The sequence below is a fragment of the Henckelia pumila genome, chromosome 2 (assembly GCF_033568475.1).
Source record: "Henckelia pumila isolate YLH828 chromosome 2, ASM3356847v2, whole genome shotgun sequence".
Classification (NCBI taxonomy): domain Eukaryota; kingdom Viridiplantae; phylum Streptophyta; class Magnoliopsida; order Lamiales; family Gesneriaceae; genus Henckelia; species Henckelia pumila.
In genome coordinates this window covers 23,880,605-23,898,995 of record NC_133121.1, presented here as the reverse complement: position 1 = coordinate 23,898,995, position 18,391 = coordinate 23,880,605, and the positions used below count along the sequence as shown (strand labels likewise).

Below are 18,391 nucleotides of genomic sequence, written 5' to 3'. Positions count from 1 at the left end.
TTAGAAACACAATAACAAGTTTTGTTATCATCAAAATCAAGATTGCTTGTGTTTCACAACCCAAAAATCTTTCCATTTTTTATGATCACAAAACTTGGATAAAAATATGAACATTGAAACTCAAGTATGACAAAATCACATTTTGATATAACATATTTCTTCCCCTTTTTTGTGTGAATAAAAAAGATACAAACTAATCACAAAAATTTATCTCCCTTAGAATTATAATTAGCTATCTCCTTATATTTTTGAAAATTTTAAATTGATAAAATTATAGGGATAACTAACTGATATAAATGTTTTCAAAAGATGGTATTTTTCAAAATATGCAATGCATAAAAATTTTCAACACAAATAAATCAAGTTGAGCAACTAGAAAGCGTCGTCAAGATTGGACAAAATTAGCTCGAACTACCAAGCAACACAAAGTTAAGATTGACATGCCAACTAAAATATTCATAAATTATTTAATCATCCATTTTTAATATTTAAACACAACCACTGACGTAAGATAAATGACTAGTGATAACTGCATTTTGTGTGCATTATTTTATGTTATTTTATGTTTATTTTGCATGCATTCATATTGTCTTGTGTGTGTTTTTATGTTTTTATTTATGATTTATTGCATGTGTGTGCATTTAATTTCCTGGGTTATTTTTGTAGGAAAATGGAGAATGAAAGGAAAAGTCAAGCAGAAGAACTTTGCTCGAGCGCGATCCAATATTCCAGAAGGATCAATAAAATGGCGCGCTCGAGCGGACCTTTCTTGCGCTCGAGCGCGACCGAATTTTCAGAGATGCACGTAAGATGGCGCGCTTGATCGGAACATTCCATCGCTCGAGCGCGAATTCAGGAAATCAAATATTTCGAAAATCCTTGTGGCGGAAGGAAATAATTATTTACGGGATCCTGACCATATAAATAGAAGATTTATCATATTTTGGAGGGTTCTAAAGTTTGGAGTTCCGGTTGCGGAGAAAGAGTCGGCTACTACACGCTTGAAGTGAAGATTTTATTCTTTTTTTTTCTTTTAAGTTTGAATTATATGGTTGAAAACTCTGTTTAAGAATTATGTTTATTTGTGAGTAGTAGTTTTTTTTCGATTGAGGCCACGATATTGGGCCGAACAGATTGTTGTTGAACAAGTGGATTTGATTTGGGATTTTCAGATTTTTATTAAAATTATTGATTTTTGGATTTATATTTTGTCTTGTGAATAATCTGGCCAATTATTTACTTGCATGTTAATTTATTCTGAGTCGACAGATTAGGAATTGATTTCGATCCCCAATAATTGACATATGGTTAAACCGACTAGAAATAGTATTCGGTTTCAATATGCGGTTTTAGGTGAAAATTGAATTCTCACAGTGTCTAATGCATTTGAGTTTGATTAAAATTATTAATTAATCTGTCAATACTTGAATATGTTTAACAAATTCTAGACATAGACTTTTAAAGAAGATAGGATAATTCACCATGATTTAAGATTAAATCTGGATCCCAGATCTGCCACTTGTTTGCATGATTTGTTCGGTACCTGTGTGTGTCCTTGATCGAATATCTCGTTATTGAAGTTCATACCCAATTGATTGCTGCATTTTTATCTATTTAATTATTAATTTATTTCTGAATTTTTATTTTAATTGACTCAATCAAACCAATCTTTATTATTTGGTCTAGATTAAGTCTAAATAATCATATTGTGGTAATCCATAAATAAGTCCCTGGGGGATCGATACTTGGAATCTTTGTCCACTTACTATAACTTGACCTGGTACACTTTCCAGTATTTATTAAATACCGAATTGGTCGGTCAAGTTTTTGGCTCCGTTGCCGGGGACTGATATTGATATCAAAATTTTTATTTTACTTGAGACTAGACTTTTATTTTTCGTATTTATTTTTCAAATTCTGAACCTTTGTCTTTATCTTTGATTTTCAGGTACTTTCTGCTCATGTATGCATAACACTTGACCTTCCAAAGATCTTGTGCCACTTGACTTGGAGATCGATCGCACACTCAACAGAATTCGGAGAGCTAGGAGAAATATTAATCTAGAACCTGAATCAGAGTCAGAGTTAGAAGAAGAGATGGCTGATAATCGAACAGTTCTGGACCTCATTTGCCCACTTTTTGAAGGTTATGGATCGAACATAGTTCGCCCTGATGTTGTGGCAAATAAATTTGAGTTGAATCCCTCTATTATTCAGATGATCCAGCTTCAAGCACGTTTTGGAGGCATGACTGTGGAGGATCCTTACGCTCATCTGGAGCGATTTCTGTCAATTTGCGATATGTTCAAATTCAATGGGGTAACATCTAATGCAGTGAGACTGCGGTTATTCCCATTTTCTCTACAGGAAGATGCACTCGAGTGGTTGGATGATCTACCTGCTGGGTCTATTACCACCTGGATGGGACTTTTTCTAACTGTTTTGAACAAGTACTTCCCACCTACGAAGATGGCTAAACTATTCTATGATATTATCTCTTTTAAGCATAAGGATGGGGAGTCTTTGCATGCAGCCTGGACTAGATTCAAAAAGATGTTGAGGATGTGTCCTCAACATAATGTCACACAAAGCCAGCAGACCCAGGCGTTCTATAATGGAGCTGATCAATCGGTGTGATCTATGTTGGATGCTGCAGCCAATGAAAGTCTATGCAGGAAGATGCCAGCAGACGCATGGGAGATTATAGAAAATATGACGGAAAGTAATGTGGGATGGCCGGATTTGAAAAAAGAGAAAAAATCTAGAGTTCTGGAGGTCGACGCATTGACATCTCTGAATGCGAAGATTGATTCTCTTACACATCAGATGTAACTTATGCAGAAATCACCAACAAATCAAGTACAGGTGAACATGCCCAAAGAGTAGCAGTTGTTTGAGGTGGATGCAGTGAATTTCGCGGGTAAACAAGGAAGTAAGCCATACAATCCCTACAGCAATACATACAATCCTGACTGGAAAAATCATCCCAATTTTTCATGGAAGCCTGCAGAGAATATGGATAACAATTCAAAACCAGTGGAGAAGAAACCGAGTTTTGAGGATATTATGATTAAGTATGTTGCTGGTACTGAGAATTGGTTGCAAAATCAGGAAGTGATGCTGCAAAAGCTAGATACACAGATGAGCCAGATAGCAACCCAACTGACAACTAGACCAACAGGAGTGTTGCCTAGTAATACTGAGAAAAATCCAAGATATATGAATGCTATAATGGTGATTACAAGGTCGCAATCTGAAGGAGGAGAAAGTAATGTTGATGGGGAGGAGACATTGCAACCTTGCACTGACAAGAAGAAGGAGGACAAGCCCAATGATGTGGTTATATTTTTCTATATTTATTTGAGTTAATTTGTATGATTAGGATAATTTGCATTGATTAAATTTATTTTATAGTTCCTAATCATTTTTTGTGTTTTGATATAGGAAGATAAGAAAATGGAGCAAAAGAATTGAAGAAAAGAGCAAAGAAAGAAGATGGAAGAAGTAGAGCGGCTCGTTAGAGCTGTTAACGAACAGCTCTAACGAACAGCTCTTGAGAAGTGTTATCGCTCTAACGAAGGGCTCTAACTGTACACAAAAGAAAATAATTGAAGTGCTATTGAAGAATTTGAAGCGAGATAGCGCATTGTTGTAGCGCTTGACAAAGCGCTGTTGAAGAAAGATTGAAGCGCGATAGCGCTTGGGAGCAGCGCTATTGAGCGCCCTTGAGAAGCGCTATCGCGCGTGGGAGATAATGAAGGGCGCTAGGATGGTTTGCATACAGATGCGAGGCAGAGAAACTTTCGCTCGATCGGTAGTTTTTCACCGATCGAGCAGGAAAATGAAAAGATGCGAGACAGAGAATTTGCCGCTCAATCCGCATGTTTTCACCGATCGAGCGGCGCGAGCATGCAGAGTTTTTAATTTTGGAAATTCTATGGCCGAGTGAGATATAATCTTTGGAAGATTTGGAGACTTTAAATATCTCTTATAACTCGAAAATACAATATTTTTAATCATCTTTGGACGGCTAAACGCGAGAGAAAACATCTGGCTGCTAGGTTTTATCTTTCTTGTTCTTAGATTAAATTTCTTTCATGAATTATTGTAAGTTTTAATTCTTGGTAGAGGAATACAAACCCTTTGAAGTTTATTTATCTCGTGAGATTTTTATATTCATTGTTTGATTTTTATTCGAGTATCAAGAGTTGTTCAGATTCGATTGATATGCTTGTATGTTTAATTATTGGCTTACTATCTAATGATTTTATCATACAATCTACTGCTTAATTAGAAATCAAATCCGTAATTGTTTGATCCATCTAATTTGTGAAGAAACTATGATCGATATTTTCCGCTTGTGAATTTATTGATTCATAGGAACAATAATTGACTAGATTAAATACAGCTGCTTGGGTATGTATTGTTTATATTCATCAATCTCACTAGTTTGAATGCTATCATAGATTTAAATCTTGATCGCTTGTATATTGGTTGATTTATTGGTAAGGGTTATTCTAGAACGCTTGTGTCTAATTAACTAAAATTAAGGTGAGATAGGAGTTAAGTTTCCGATGATGAATATTCAATGAGAATTAATTATTTTTAAAAAATCGATGATCGAATGAATAGTTTCAAAGGTGTAATCGATCGATATCAAGGCTTGTTAATTTATTGATTTCTCATACTCTTAATCTTGCATGCTAGTTAGTGAAATTATTTTAAATTGCATTAATTTATTATTATTTAATTTCAAAATCCAAAAATCCTCTTTTTCATTTATTTCAGTATTTTTAAGAACACAATAAATTGCACCTTCCTAGTGGGAATGATCCCTACTCTTGCTACTACATTTTAATTAGTTGATCTGAGTTGGGTTAATTTGGGCGCGATACGACTAAGCGCTACCACCCAATTATACAGAGTCGTTGCCTACAAAAAAAAGGTAAGTCTTCTAACTTAGAGGTTAATGATAACATTGATTTGAGTAAGCTCCTCTTACCCCAAAGAGCAAAGCAACTGCATTCGGATAATCAATTTGCTAAATGTTTGAAAATTTTCAAAAAACTTCATATTAATATTCCATTTGTAGAGTCTTTGACTCAAATGCCCAGTTATGCCAAATTTTTGAAAGAAATTTTGTCTAATAAAAGAAAAATGGTGGATTTTGAAACTGTTAAGTTGTCAGAGGAATGTTCTGCTATTTTAAAAAATAAAATTTCTCCAAAACCTAAGGACGCGGGTAGTTTTTCAATTACTTGTACTATAGGGAAGTCTTTCTTTAGTAAGGCATTGTGTGATCTTGGTGCTAGTACTAATCTTATGCCTTATTCGTGTTTTCAAAAGCTTGGGATTGGCGAAGTTAGACCAACCACAATTTTCCTACAATTAGCTGATAGATATATTAAATGTCCTAGGGGAATTATAGAAAATGTGTTGGTGAAAGTAGATAAGTTTATCTTTCCAGTTGGCTTTGTTGTACTTGATATGGAAGAGGATCGTGAGATACCTCTTATTTTAGGAAGACCATTCCTAGCCAATAGAACAACTCTAATTGATGTGCATAAAGGAAAATTGATCTTGCGTATGAATGATGAGAGTGTGGTTTTTAATGTATTTCATGGCCTTAGATATCTTGTGGAAAATTTTGATTGTTTCATAATTTACTGATGAATTGGTTGAGTGAACTTTGCAGGAACAGTTGTCTACAGGCCCACTTGAAATCTGTCTGACAGGAATAGCACATGCGGAGAGCGAGTATGAAGAAACTGAAGAGTTTGCGCGATATTTGGATGGAATTAAGCCTCTTTCCAGATCCATTAATTTCAAAATAAGGGATTTGGGACACGTCCCAAATCCGTTGAAGTAATCAATTGAAGAACCCCATACTCTTGAACTCAAAACTCTTTCTTCTAATTTGAAGTATTCTTTTTGCTTAACAATAATAAATTGCCAATAATTTCTTCTTCTTCTTCTTCTTCTTCTTCTTCTTCTTCTTCTTCTTCTTCTTCTTTGACAGGGAGCGAGGAAGAAAAATTATTGAGTGTGATCAGGGAGCACATTAGAGCCATAGGATGGAGTATTGCCGACATAAAGGGAATCAGCCAATCCATGTGCATGCACAAGATATTGATGGTAGCGGAGCACAAGACATCTACTCAGCCGCAAAGGCGTCTCAACCCTCCTATGCAAGAGGTGGTGAAAAAAGAGGTGATCAAACTTCTGGATGCAAGTATTATCAATCCTAATTCTGACAGTGAGTGGGTAAGTCCGATTCAGGTAATACCAAAAAAGGGGAGAATAACTGTGGTAGAAAATGAGAATAATGTGAATTAATTCTTACACAAACTGTTATGGGATGGAGTGTGTGCATTGATTATAGAAAATTGAATGATGTCATCCATAAGGATCACTTTCCCCTCCTCTTTATTGATCAGATGGTTGAAAGGTTGGATGGGCCTTCGTTTTACTATTTTTTAGATGGCTATTCGGGTTATATGCAAATTCCCATAGCACCAAAGGACCAGCATACAACCACTTTTACATGTTCTTATGGTACTTTTGCATATAAACGAATGTCATTTGGCTTGTGTAATGCTCTAGCTACCTTTCAACGATGCATTCTTGCTATTTTTCACGACATGGTTGAAAAATTTATCGAAGTATTCATGGATGACTTTTCTGTGGTTGGATCTTCTTTTGATGATTGTTTGTGCAATTTATAAAAAAAATTTGTAAAGTTGTGAAGAGTGTAACCTTGTGTTAAACTAGGAAAAGTGTCATTTTATGGTGAAATAGGGAATTGTGTTAGGACCTAAGGTGTCTGAGAGAGGTGTGGAAGTGGATCGTGCTAAAGTTGAAGTGATTGAAAAACTTCCACCTCCCGCGAATTTGAAAGGAATAATAAGTTTTTTAGGCCATGATGGTTCTTATAGGCGATTTATCAAAGATTTTTCTTCTATTGCTAATCCCCTAACAAATTTGTTGATAAAAAAGATGCCTTTTAATTTTTCTAATGAGTTTTTCAGGCATTTCAGATACTGAAACAGAAGCTGACTAGTGCACCAGTAATTGTGGCCCCAAATTGGAGTTTTCCATTTGATTTAATGTGTGATGCAAGTGACACGGCGTTGGGAGCTGTCCTAGGACAGAAGAGAGACAAAGTGTTACATGTGATTTACTATGCCAATATCACATTGTCAGCCGCCCAGTTGAACTAAGCCACCACTAAAAAAGAGTTACTCACAGTCATGTTTGTGGTGGACAAATTCAGATCGTATTTGGTGGGAAGCAAATTCATTGTCCATACTAACCATTCGGCATCAAAGTATTTAATGAGCAAGAAGGATGTGAAACCGAGGCTGATTCTTTGGGTATTGTTGCTACAGGAATTTGATTTGAAAATTTTTTACAGGAAAGGTTCTGAGAATCAAGTTGCGGACCATCTATCTCGTCTAGAAAATAAGGGGATCGAAAAATAGGTAATACATGACGATTTCCCAGATTAGCAGCTTTTTGAGGCAACAAATTTACCCTGGTATGCAGACATTGTCAATTATATTTCAAGTATGTTTATTCCCTCGCACATGAATTATCAATAGAAAAATAAATTTTTCTCTAACTTGAAATATTTTTTGTGGGACGATCTGTTGATTTTTAAGATTTGTGCAGATGGTATTATTCGTAGATGCATTCCACCGGAAGAGGTAAGTTATATACTCACACATTGTCACACAGGACCGACTGGAGGACATTTTGGAGCGGGTATAACCGCTGCTAAAGTCCTAAAATTGGGGTTTTATTGGCCTTCACTGTTCAAGGATGCTTATAACTATGTGCTTGCATGTGATGAATGTCAGAGAGTTGGGAATATTTCTAGGAGAAATGAGATGTCTTTGAATAATATTCTTGTGTGTGAATTTTTTGATATGTGGGGCATTGATTTTATGGGACAATTTCTTTTGTTTGAGGGGAATAAGTACATATTGGTAGCAGTGGATTACGTGTCTAAGTGGGTAGAAGCACTTTCTTGTAGAACTAATGACTCTAGGGTGGTTTTGAAATTTTTGAAAAAAATTGTGTTTGCAAGATATGCTACATTTAGGGTCATTATTAGTGATGGAGAAACCCACTTTTGTAATCACCAATTTGATACCTTATTGAGTAAGTACGGGGTCACACATAAGGTGGCAACACTTTATCACCCCCAAACTAGTGGGCAGGTAGAAGTGTCTAACAGGGAATTGAAAAGAATATTAGAAAAACCGTGAATTCCAATAGAAAAGAGTGGTCCAATAAATTATATGATGCTTTATGGGCCTATCGCACTGCATTTAAAACACTTATAGGAACATCTCCTTTTAGGTTGTTATATGGCAAAGCATGTCATCTTCATGTAGAACTTGAACATAAAGCATTATGGGCTACTAAATTTCTTAATTTTGATGTTCATGCTACAGGTGCAGAGGGGATGATGCAGTTGAATGAGCTAGATGAGCTCAGATTGGATGCGTATGAGAGTGCGAAGAATTATAAAGAGAAAACCAAAAGATAGCATGATAATAATATAATCTTCCATGAGTTCAAAGTGGGCCAACAAGTATTATTATTCAACTCACGTTTGAAGCTTATGCTAGGTAAATTGCGGTCGCGGTGGTTCGAACCATTCATTATCACGCAAGTTCTACCATATGGCATTGTGGAGAATACAAGTCCTGCAACTGGCGAATTTAAGGTGAATAGTCAAAGGTTGAAAATTTATCGTGGAGGAAGTGTCGATGAAACCCAGACCAAGATCAATTTGCAGGACCCAAAAAATTTAAAGGAAAGTGCAGTCGGGCTATAGACTATAAATTTAGCGCTGACTGGGAGGCAACCAAGTATCCTTCCCTTTATTTTTTTTTAATCTTGTTTTTTATTTTATTTAATTTTAATTTTAATTTTGCAATTTTATTTTTTAAAAATAATTTTTTTTAAATTGGCGCGCTCGAGCGAGATTTCCACTTGCTCGAGCGCGATTTGCAATTCCAAAGAGTCGCTTAAACTAGCATGCTTGAGCGAGACCTATACTTGCTCGAGCGCAAGATGAACATCCAAAAGACACCTTAACTTGGCGCGCTCGAGCGAGACATTCACTTGCTCAAGTGCGAGAATTTCTGAGCAGATATACGGGTGTCTCCTCTCTTTTTCTTTCATCTTCTCCAAAAAAAATTTTAAAATCCCTAGCCCCCAATTCGCCCTCTCCAAATTTTTACCAAAAATCTTCAATTTCATCTCCCATTCACTCCAAATCGCAGATACTCAAGGCACATCATCATTCCACCATCTTGGAATTGCGGATTTTGGGTGCTTTTGGTTGTGGTCTCCACATCTTCAAACTGGGTTCACATCAATTACTCCTTGCTCTCTTCTACACCCATGGCACCCAAGAAATATCACACATGTGGACACGCTGAAGCTTCCTCTTCTTCATCCTCCGCCCACTCCGGACGGTTCGTTTCGGTGGAGGCACAAGAGAGGTATGACCACACAAAACTCCATAGTAGATGACATTCACTTTAGGAATTTGAAGGCTAATCCGGATTATCCTATTATTATACGGGAATTGTGTTATGAAGGTGCTCAGTGGGACGATCCTGTTAAATTCACAAATTTTTTGGAGCGCTTTTTGAAGCTTGAGCCCGCGTTGTGGTATGCCTTTGTGGCTAGGCGGTTGCTGCCAGTGTCCTACACCAGTGAGTTGTAGGACGAATGTGCTATCATGTTATATGAATTGGTGAAGGGTTGGCCGATTGATGTGGGGTGGGTCCTACATGGTGCAATCTTATACTCAATCAGGACCCCGTAGGTGGCACTTTATTTTCCAAACATTATCACCAAACTCTGTCCTCAAGTCGGTGTTCATGTTCGCCCGAATGAGGAATGGCTCCAGCCACATAAGCCGGTGGATGAGGCCCTTGCCATTTCCAAGCTCGCCAAGCGCAACAAATAATTCTCGAGTGGCCGACCCCGCGTAGCAAGCTCATCGTGAAAAATCCAGTTGCAGCCATCGTTCGTCGCCCTGTTATGGACACTGTCGCTTAGATCTCCGCATTCAATCACTATGCTCTTGATTATTTCAAGGCCACGTCCACCCACCTCTACAATGTGGAGGACATGATCCGGAGCTTGACTCATCAGCTGGGCTTGGATTCATCCAGTTATCGTGATGCACCTCAGTACCCTCCACCTTTTCCGTTCCAGTTTGCTATGCCTGCCCAGTATGCCCCTTTTGCTGTTGTCACTCCACCAGAAGCTACCGAGGAGGAGGAAGAAGATTCTTAGACCATGGGACTATTGTTTTTATTTTCCTTGTGTTTATGTTTATCTTGAATTTGTTTGTTTATGCATTTTGTTCCTTGTTTTTGAAGCATTGAGGGCAATGATTTGGATAAGTATAGGGGGTAGTCTAGCTTTTAATTCATTGTGTGTTGTGTTTGTGTTGCATATGTTAATGTTTTAGTTTGTGTGCATGTGTTCGTGTTTGTTTGTGTCTTGTTAGTTTTCGTAGTTGTTTGTATGTGTGTTGAGTAGGATTATGAATGGGAGCCGATGATGATATGAAGTTATGAATTTTGTGAAAATGTTTGCCCTTGACTTGACGTGAGAAACCGTAGGTTGAACCGTGAATACTTTTAAGCACTTATGTTAGACCAGTGAATTATAGCGATATCATTGATGATGTTTGTGTCTGTTTGACCATTTCACAACACTAGGTGCTAAGTGATCTTAATTGTGTCTTTTTAATTCTAATGATCCTCAAACAATTGCACTTATGATCTTGGGCACACCAAATAATTTTTAAGAATGAAATTAATACAAATTTTTAAAAAATTCAACTCCATCCGGGTCATGGACAAGGAATTGAAATCCTAATTACATTTTCCTTGGCTAAGTATGCGGATAAAATGGGGTTGCAAATTTATAAAAAATAAAAATTTAATATATTGGAAAAATCAATAACAACTCCATCCAGGTTTCGGACAAGAGATTGAAATTCTAATCGCCTAGTCTGAAACTAAGTTTGCGGATTCAATGGTGTTAATGCTCCATCCGGGCTAAAGAAGAGGGGATTGAAATTTGAATCCTATCACAGTTATAGCTAAGTTTGCGGGTAATTATTGGGGCTAAAGAAGTTGGGTGCAAAATCTGGTGGTGCGTAATAATCTCAAGAAAGGTGTGTTTTGTTTGAGGTAATTGGAAGGAAGGGATGCATGATAATGACTCTTGCACTGATGTGTTATTAGGTCGGTAAACAGTCTTAAAATGGATTTTTTTTAAGTTTCATGTAGCTGGAATAACATTTCACACACACACGTTCACGTTAAACTGAGGGTGTATTGTGAAGAGTTGAGGGTGCTGTTTTTTTTAGTAGCGTGGAACTTCTCTGAGGCTATTTATCCCATGAATTTTTCCTAGAAGCATTCATTTTATTTATTTTCGGCTTAATAACCATTACATTGAGCTTAAATAAGTCATTACAAACATAACCCTTTCCGACAAACATTCCACATTTTGACAAAACAACTTTGTCTAACTCAAACACAATATGGAATTCATGCTTATTCAAAAGCGAACCAGACACCAAATTCTTTCGAATTTCTGGTACATATAACACGTTGTTAAGAGTCAGATCTTTCCTGGAAGTCATTTTCAAAATAAACTTTCCTTGTCCCTTGATATCAGATGTAGCAGAGTTTCTGATGTACACCTTTTCACCATTCTCGAACTCATCAAAAATTGAAAACATATCTTTATCGGAACATACATGGCGAGTGGCACCTATGTCAATCCACCATTTTCTTGGGTTTGAACCCATCAAGTTCACCTCAGAAATAACAGCACAAAGATTCATATTAGAAACCTCTTGAGACATGGACTCCACCATATTTATCTCCTTATTTTTCTTCGGTTTCTTGCACTCAGAAGCCTTGTGACCCGGACCGCCATAGTTGTAACATTTCCCAGAAAATTTCCTTTTGAAATTTTCTTTCTTGGGTCCCAACTTGGAATCTCTCCCAAATTTACCAGTGTTTTTCTTGATCTTTGAGCTCTGACCGTGCTCGACCACATTTGCTTTTGCGACATCAAGATTAAAAAATCTTTTCTTAGAACCCTTGTTGTCTTCTTCAATGCGAATCCTGACAACAAGTTCTTCCACATTCATTTCTTTTCTTTTGTGTTTCAAATAATTCTTGAAATCCTTCCAAGACAGAGGCAGCTTTTCAATATTAGATGTCACTTGGAAGGTTTCACTTAGCACCATGCCCTCCGCATATATATCATGCAAGATCACTTGGAGTTCTTGAACTTGACTGATCACTGATTTAGAATCGATCATCTTGTAGTTAAATAATCTACAAACAATAAACTTCTTAGCCCCGACATCTTCGATTTTGTATTTTCGATCCAACGACTCCTACAATTCCCAAGCCTTCTTTTCTCACTATACACATTGTACAGCGAATCAGCCAAACCATTCATTATATAATTCCTACACAAGAAATATGAATAGTGCCATGCGTCAACAACACTAGTAGTCTGCACATCTCCCTCAACATATTTGGGAGCATCCTCGGAGAGGAACTTTGCTAGATTCAGCTTGGTTAGGTAGAACAACATCTTTTGTTGCTACCTTTTGAAATTCAATCCTTCGAATTTTTTTGGCATGTCAGCATGGGTCAGAGGCACCGTAGCAGCAGGAGGAGTCACCTTTGTATCATTCAAGTGAGTGGAATAAGCTTCCATAACTGAAGTTGATTCACATAACAAAATGGCTAAGGATCTGTTTTAAGTTTGTTGTTCAAACTAATCACTTGAACTTTTTATCAAAACATTCACACTATTAACATATAACAAAACCGAGGCCTGTACTAAGTACAGTTTTCTTAAAACAGATTCATCCCCTCCGATGTGTGCTTTGAGGATCACAACGGATGACTGTTTCCCAGAATACAACGGCAGAACCTTGTAGTCACCCAACACAAAGTTACTACACTGGCGAACTAAAAATTTAACGTAACGATATCATGTAGAAGCTCAAAACTGAGAACAAGAAGTAGTTGAGAAAATCATAGCAGAAGCATGCACGAGCTGAAGCAAGAGGCAAGGTTCACGAGTTGAAAATATAGAAGCATACGTTGCTGCTCTGAAAAAAATAAGAGAACAGAAGGCAAGCATGCACGAGCAGAAGTAATTCATGCAGAGAGAATTGTTCTCTTTTGGAAGACTGCATAGTTCCCTGATATAGGCATTCGGGAGGGACAAGCACATGATGCTACCGACACTACAAGCCAGCATCCAGGCATGTGCAAATGGTGAATTAATTTCTGGTAGATGGTGAATTAAATTTGGAGGGCCATCGGTGGCCATCCAAACCACAATAATAAAAAAAAACCAAGCATATGGAGGTCAAAACGTGGCCAACTATTGTTTGACAATTCCATTCACATTATTACGTTAATGAATAGTCCAACATTTTTTCTTAGTAGATATAGAGGACAATGATTTTTAATTGTGAATTAACAAAACTAGTCTTCCATCCGCACTTATATATAAACCATAACTTACAACATGGATAATTTGGCCATTATATTTTTGTGTTAGGGACATATATGGAAAAAAATTGTAATTGAGAAATTATTTTTTAGTTTATTATTATTATGAAAGGAATAAGTATTCCTTGAAGATTTTTTTTATTATTTTTCGATAAAATCTTATTTAATTGTTTTGTATTTCTAACACTCTTTTAAACTTGATAAAAAGAACATGATCCTTTATTTAAAAGTATTTTTTATATTTTGTAGGAACCTAATCAAGAAAACTTCCCCTAGGATTTCAATACTACACACACACACACACATATATATATATATACACACACACACACACACACACACACACACACACATATATATATATATATATATATATATATATATATATATATATATATGTGTGTGTGTGTGTGTGTGTGACCACACAGAAAAATAGACTGCTACTGAAGAAAATCAAAAGCCCCGAGTTGAAAACCATCGAAGATTTTCTTAAGTAATTTCTTCGGCATATCGTTTTCGTGTTTCTGTGTTCCCATGGTATGTTGAGAACATTGGAAGACAACACTTTTAAGAGTGTTGATTGAAGGCTTCTTCATGTTTCTCAGATTTCAGCACTCAGGATTAACATCCTATTAGGTTTACTAGTTTTGTTGTTATTTGTTTTTAGGATGTTATTTATTTTTTGTGAGAAAAGTAGATTTAGAAATCACTATATTGCTTTTTGTAAACTGAATATTTTTCTAGTGATTATTTGGTCCCGAGACACTGCACCAGGTACTTGTGCATAATTATCTCTGAGTTATCTGTTTCTTTAAGTTTTATTCACTTTTTAAATTTTTGCTACATGTTGTCTTAGGTGTTGATAACACCAGAGATAACACCTACATAAAATTACACATTAGTTTATTCTTATCACGACGTCAAATTCTATCATATTAGATTAATGACATTAATTGCATAATAATGTCAAATAATCATGTTTAAAGTGTTATGATCGTTCTCTAATAGCTCTTGACTGGAGGCAATTGTTGAGAGAATGGTGACCAAGTCTGGATTTCATAGTTGTTGTTATGTTGCTAAATCTGCAATCCAGCCTTGGTCACCAACTAAACACACATACAAAGTAAAACACCTCCAACTGCCTCTTCCAATGGGGTGTCCAAGGAAACACAAGAACAAGGATGTGAGCGAACTACACTCAGAGCGTAAAGCACGAGTATACATATTGATATAATGCAAGCAGCATAAATGACTGGGTAACTGGGTATACATGATCAATCCTGCTTAGGTTGGCGCCAATGTGTGAGTAGTACTATTGGGGACTCAAACCCCTTAATAAATTCTCTCACTCCAAAACGTACTTGGATCTACAATGTCCATGAACACTATAGTCCACTCGACCCGTCGGCACTGTGAATCTCCGTGTCTAACCGTCTAAAAACAAGGGCTGAACGACCCTACTTGAAATGTTATCTCAAAGGAGTCACAGCTCAACATGAATATGCACATGCAGCATAATATATCAAAGCAGTAAAACATGAATCACGGAACATAATATGCAACACATAAGCATGCATACTCGCTGGCTATCTTAGTCAGTACTTACGTACCTCAACAACTGTCCAAGATGTACAGACATCTATATTCCATCACTACAAGTAAAGATAATAACACATCACTAATACTGATCTAAAAGTCTTAACTAAGCTAATAGATACTCCCAAATACTATGAGGTATCTCGGAGTATACATGTGTCCGTCGTTAGCCCTTTGCTGTCGAAGGTCCCAACTCCTAAGCACCGCTCCGCAGCTCCTCCAGAAGCGCCTCGCTACTTCTTGGACCTCGATGGGACTAAACAAAACCAACAAACTAGACTGAATTGAGAGATAAAAGTGTGATTTTGAGCAAGAAATGAGGCCCTCAGATGGCCTATATATAGGCGACGATCGGAAACTTCGATTCCTACATGCATGTCACATTTCGAACTGCCCTGATTAGAAGCTCCGATCTCATGCATGTGATTGCGTGTCAAAATTCTGGTGACATGTCACTTAATGCACATGGCCTAATTTTAGGAAGCTCTAATCTGCCGTTTGATGTTTCCGATCTACACCCTCAGCTTTCGAACTGCATCGCTTGATCCGAACTCTTCGGACCTTCTGATCTCCATTTGGTCTATGTTCGTTAATAGTTCGATAGGGTCGTATATTGTTGTTTCTATTGGGTTAATCCAGTTATTAACCTGTTGTATTCTGCTGGGTTAATTGTTGGCTTAAGTTTTCTGTAGTTTCTTTGATTATGTTTTCTAATTATTGTTATTGCATGCTTAAGTGTTTGGTTAGTAGGTGATCTGGGTCGGGTCACTACACATGTATATTCGCTATTCATCTTCCTTGTTACTATCTTGTTGCGTATGGATTGCCAGGGATTTGGCATTAGGGATAGCGCTTACAGTCTATGCAAGAAGTAGCTGATACACTCATTGAGCAAATGACTCACGATCAAGACCCTATATTCCGCTATGGAAGAATGTATGCATTGGCTTTGGCATATAGGGGAACAACAAAATATATGGCAATAGGGCATTTGTTGCAGTTTGGTGTGTGCCTGTTGTGAGTGATGACATCTGGTGCACTGCTATTCTTGACCACTTGGGTTTGTTTTATATTTTGGCAATAGGGCATTTGTTGCAGTTTGGTGTGTTCCTGTTGTGAGTGATGACATCCGGTGCACTGCTATTCTTGCCCACTTGGGTTTGTTTTATATTCTGATTCTAAACAGGTTGGTACCTTTTATTTATTTATTTCTTTGAAGCTTGTTTTTTGATATATTTTAGAGATTTTGGATCTCATCTTCTATTATTCATCCAGTTGTCATCAAGATGTTTAAAATCCAAAAAATACTCAGTATATTCCCCTAAGACACGGCCTGCTTATAGCTAATGTTGTATATGTATAACATTTTTCACAAAAGAGGTTTTCGGTATGGATGTTGGTTGTGTCTTTTCTGGTGTAGTTATATATTTTTTTAACGTTGCAGACTCCTCATATAGTTTCCTTGTTGTCCTGAGTAATACAACCCTCATGTTCGATATGGCTCTTTGTCGATAGTGGGAATTGCATGTGATGGCACTAGTCTTAGCGAGGCCATACCATTGCTGGAACCTTTGATGTAAGATGTTGTCTACTTTGTGTGTCAAGGTGCTTCAATTGCAATGGCAATGGTTATGGTTCAGACAAGTGAAGCCAGTGAGATTCTCGTGTTGGTACATTCAGATATTGTGTGTATGTGTGTGTAGGTAATATTCAGTTTATCTACACATTCACCTTTTTCTGGTAACCATATTTTAACTATTAAGGGGCATTTGGAAAAAATTACTGTTGATAAGCATGAAGACACAATGACCAAGTTGGGTGCAATTATGGCTTCTGGAATCCTAGATACGGATGGAAGGAATGTGACAATCAAGTTACTTTCAAAGTCAAAACATAATAAAATTACTGTGGTTGTTGGTCTTGATGTGTTCAGCCAATTTTGGTATTGGTACCCACTTTTTATATCATTATCCAGGCATTTTCAATAACTGCCTTCATTGGTTTGAACCATGATCTTAAAGCACCGAAGTTCAAATTCTTATCTTGTGCTAAGTCAGCATTGTTTGAGTACCCAAATCCTACTATATTACCAAAGACAACTACCTCTGTTTAGATACCCACTACAATTTTGTCCACCTCAGCTACAGGCAAGGCTAGGGCTAAAAAGAGGAGGCAGAGAAGGTATATATAGATAAAGCATCTAGTGCAGAGCCAAGTGCTGCCTTGGATCTGGAAAGCGGAAAGCTGTAAAAAAGGATGGGGATGCTATGCATGTTAGATAGATCTCTTGCTGCTTTTTACGTTCTGGACCTTTTTCCTTTTCCATTTTAGGGGGACATGGCACTTGTCCTGGACTTTTTATTTGCTTCTTTTCTTTCCTTTGGTTACCATTATGGCATTGATGTCTTCCTATCTCTCACCCCCATACTCTGCACACACAGAGACACTTGTTCGGATACTGTAGACCTAGGAATTCAAATGGTCGATCTTAGCCTGATGTTACTCAATTTTTTCGAACGTCAACTCAAAAGATCAATATTAACTAGGCTAGAAGAATTTCGACCTAGAGCTTGATATTGTGCTAAGAGAGTGAAGTTAGAAAAATGAGTTTGCAAGTTTTTGGATAATATTTTAGACTGTTGTTGAACATATTAAAGTTCCAGGTAAGTTTATCGAGTAAAATAATTTGGTCGAAAAATAGTTCAAAAACGTTTAAAACATCCTTGAGCTCGACTCAACTTTGATTTTTGAATATGAATAAAATATAATTCGGGATGGCTCAAAACACTCACGAGTGGTGAGCTTCGTTGATTCGTTTGCATTGCTAATCATTTACAAAACAACTAAAACCTTGAAGAGATTATTCTGAATGTTTGCCATTTTTCAGTTTGATAACACATGTTGGAAAATTTATAGTTTTGGTATTAACAAACTAAATAATAAAAATCAATATGAGAACTGAAATGGTTGATCACAAACCTAACAGAGTTATCAAATTGAAGAGAGTAATTGAACTAGTCTGAGAATTGCCAACTAAAATAATTACCTAACTGGACAAGGTAAATTAACTAAACTACAAAGACAACTAAAGGTATTCAAACTGAACTTGATGACTAAACTGGAACAAGCGAGTCGACTGAAATTTAAGATCAAAGGAATGGTCATTTGTCAGAGTCAAATAAATCATTCCTATGGAATAA

The 18,391-nt window shown here is 36.8% G+C and overlaps 1 pseudogene; it reads left to right on the top strand.

Moving 5' to 3' along the window:
- The first annotated feature begins 16,053 nt into the window (after nucleotides 1–16,053).
- On the top strand, nucleotides 16,054–17,473 carry LOC140877384 (26S proteasome non-ATPase regulatory subunit 1 homolog A-like; annotated as a pseudogene).
- Nucleotides 17,474–18,391: the final 918 nt, after the last annotated feature.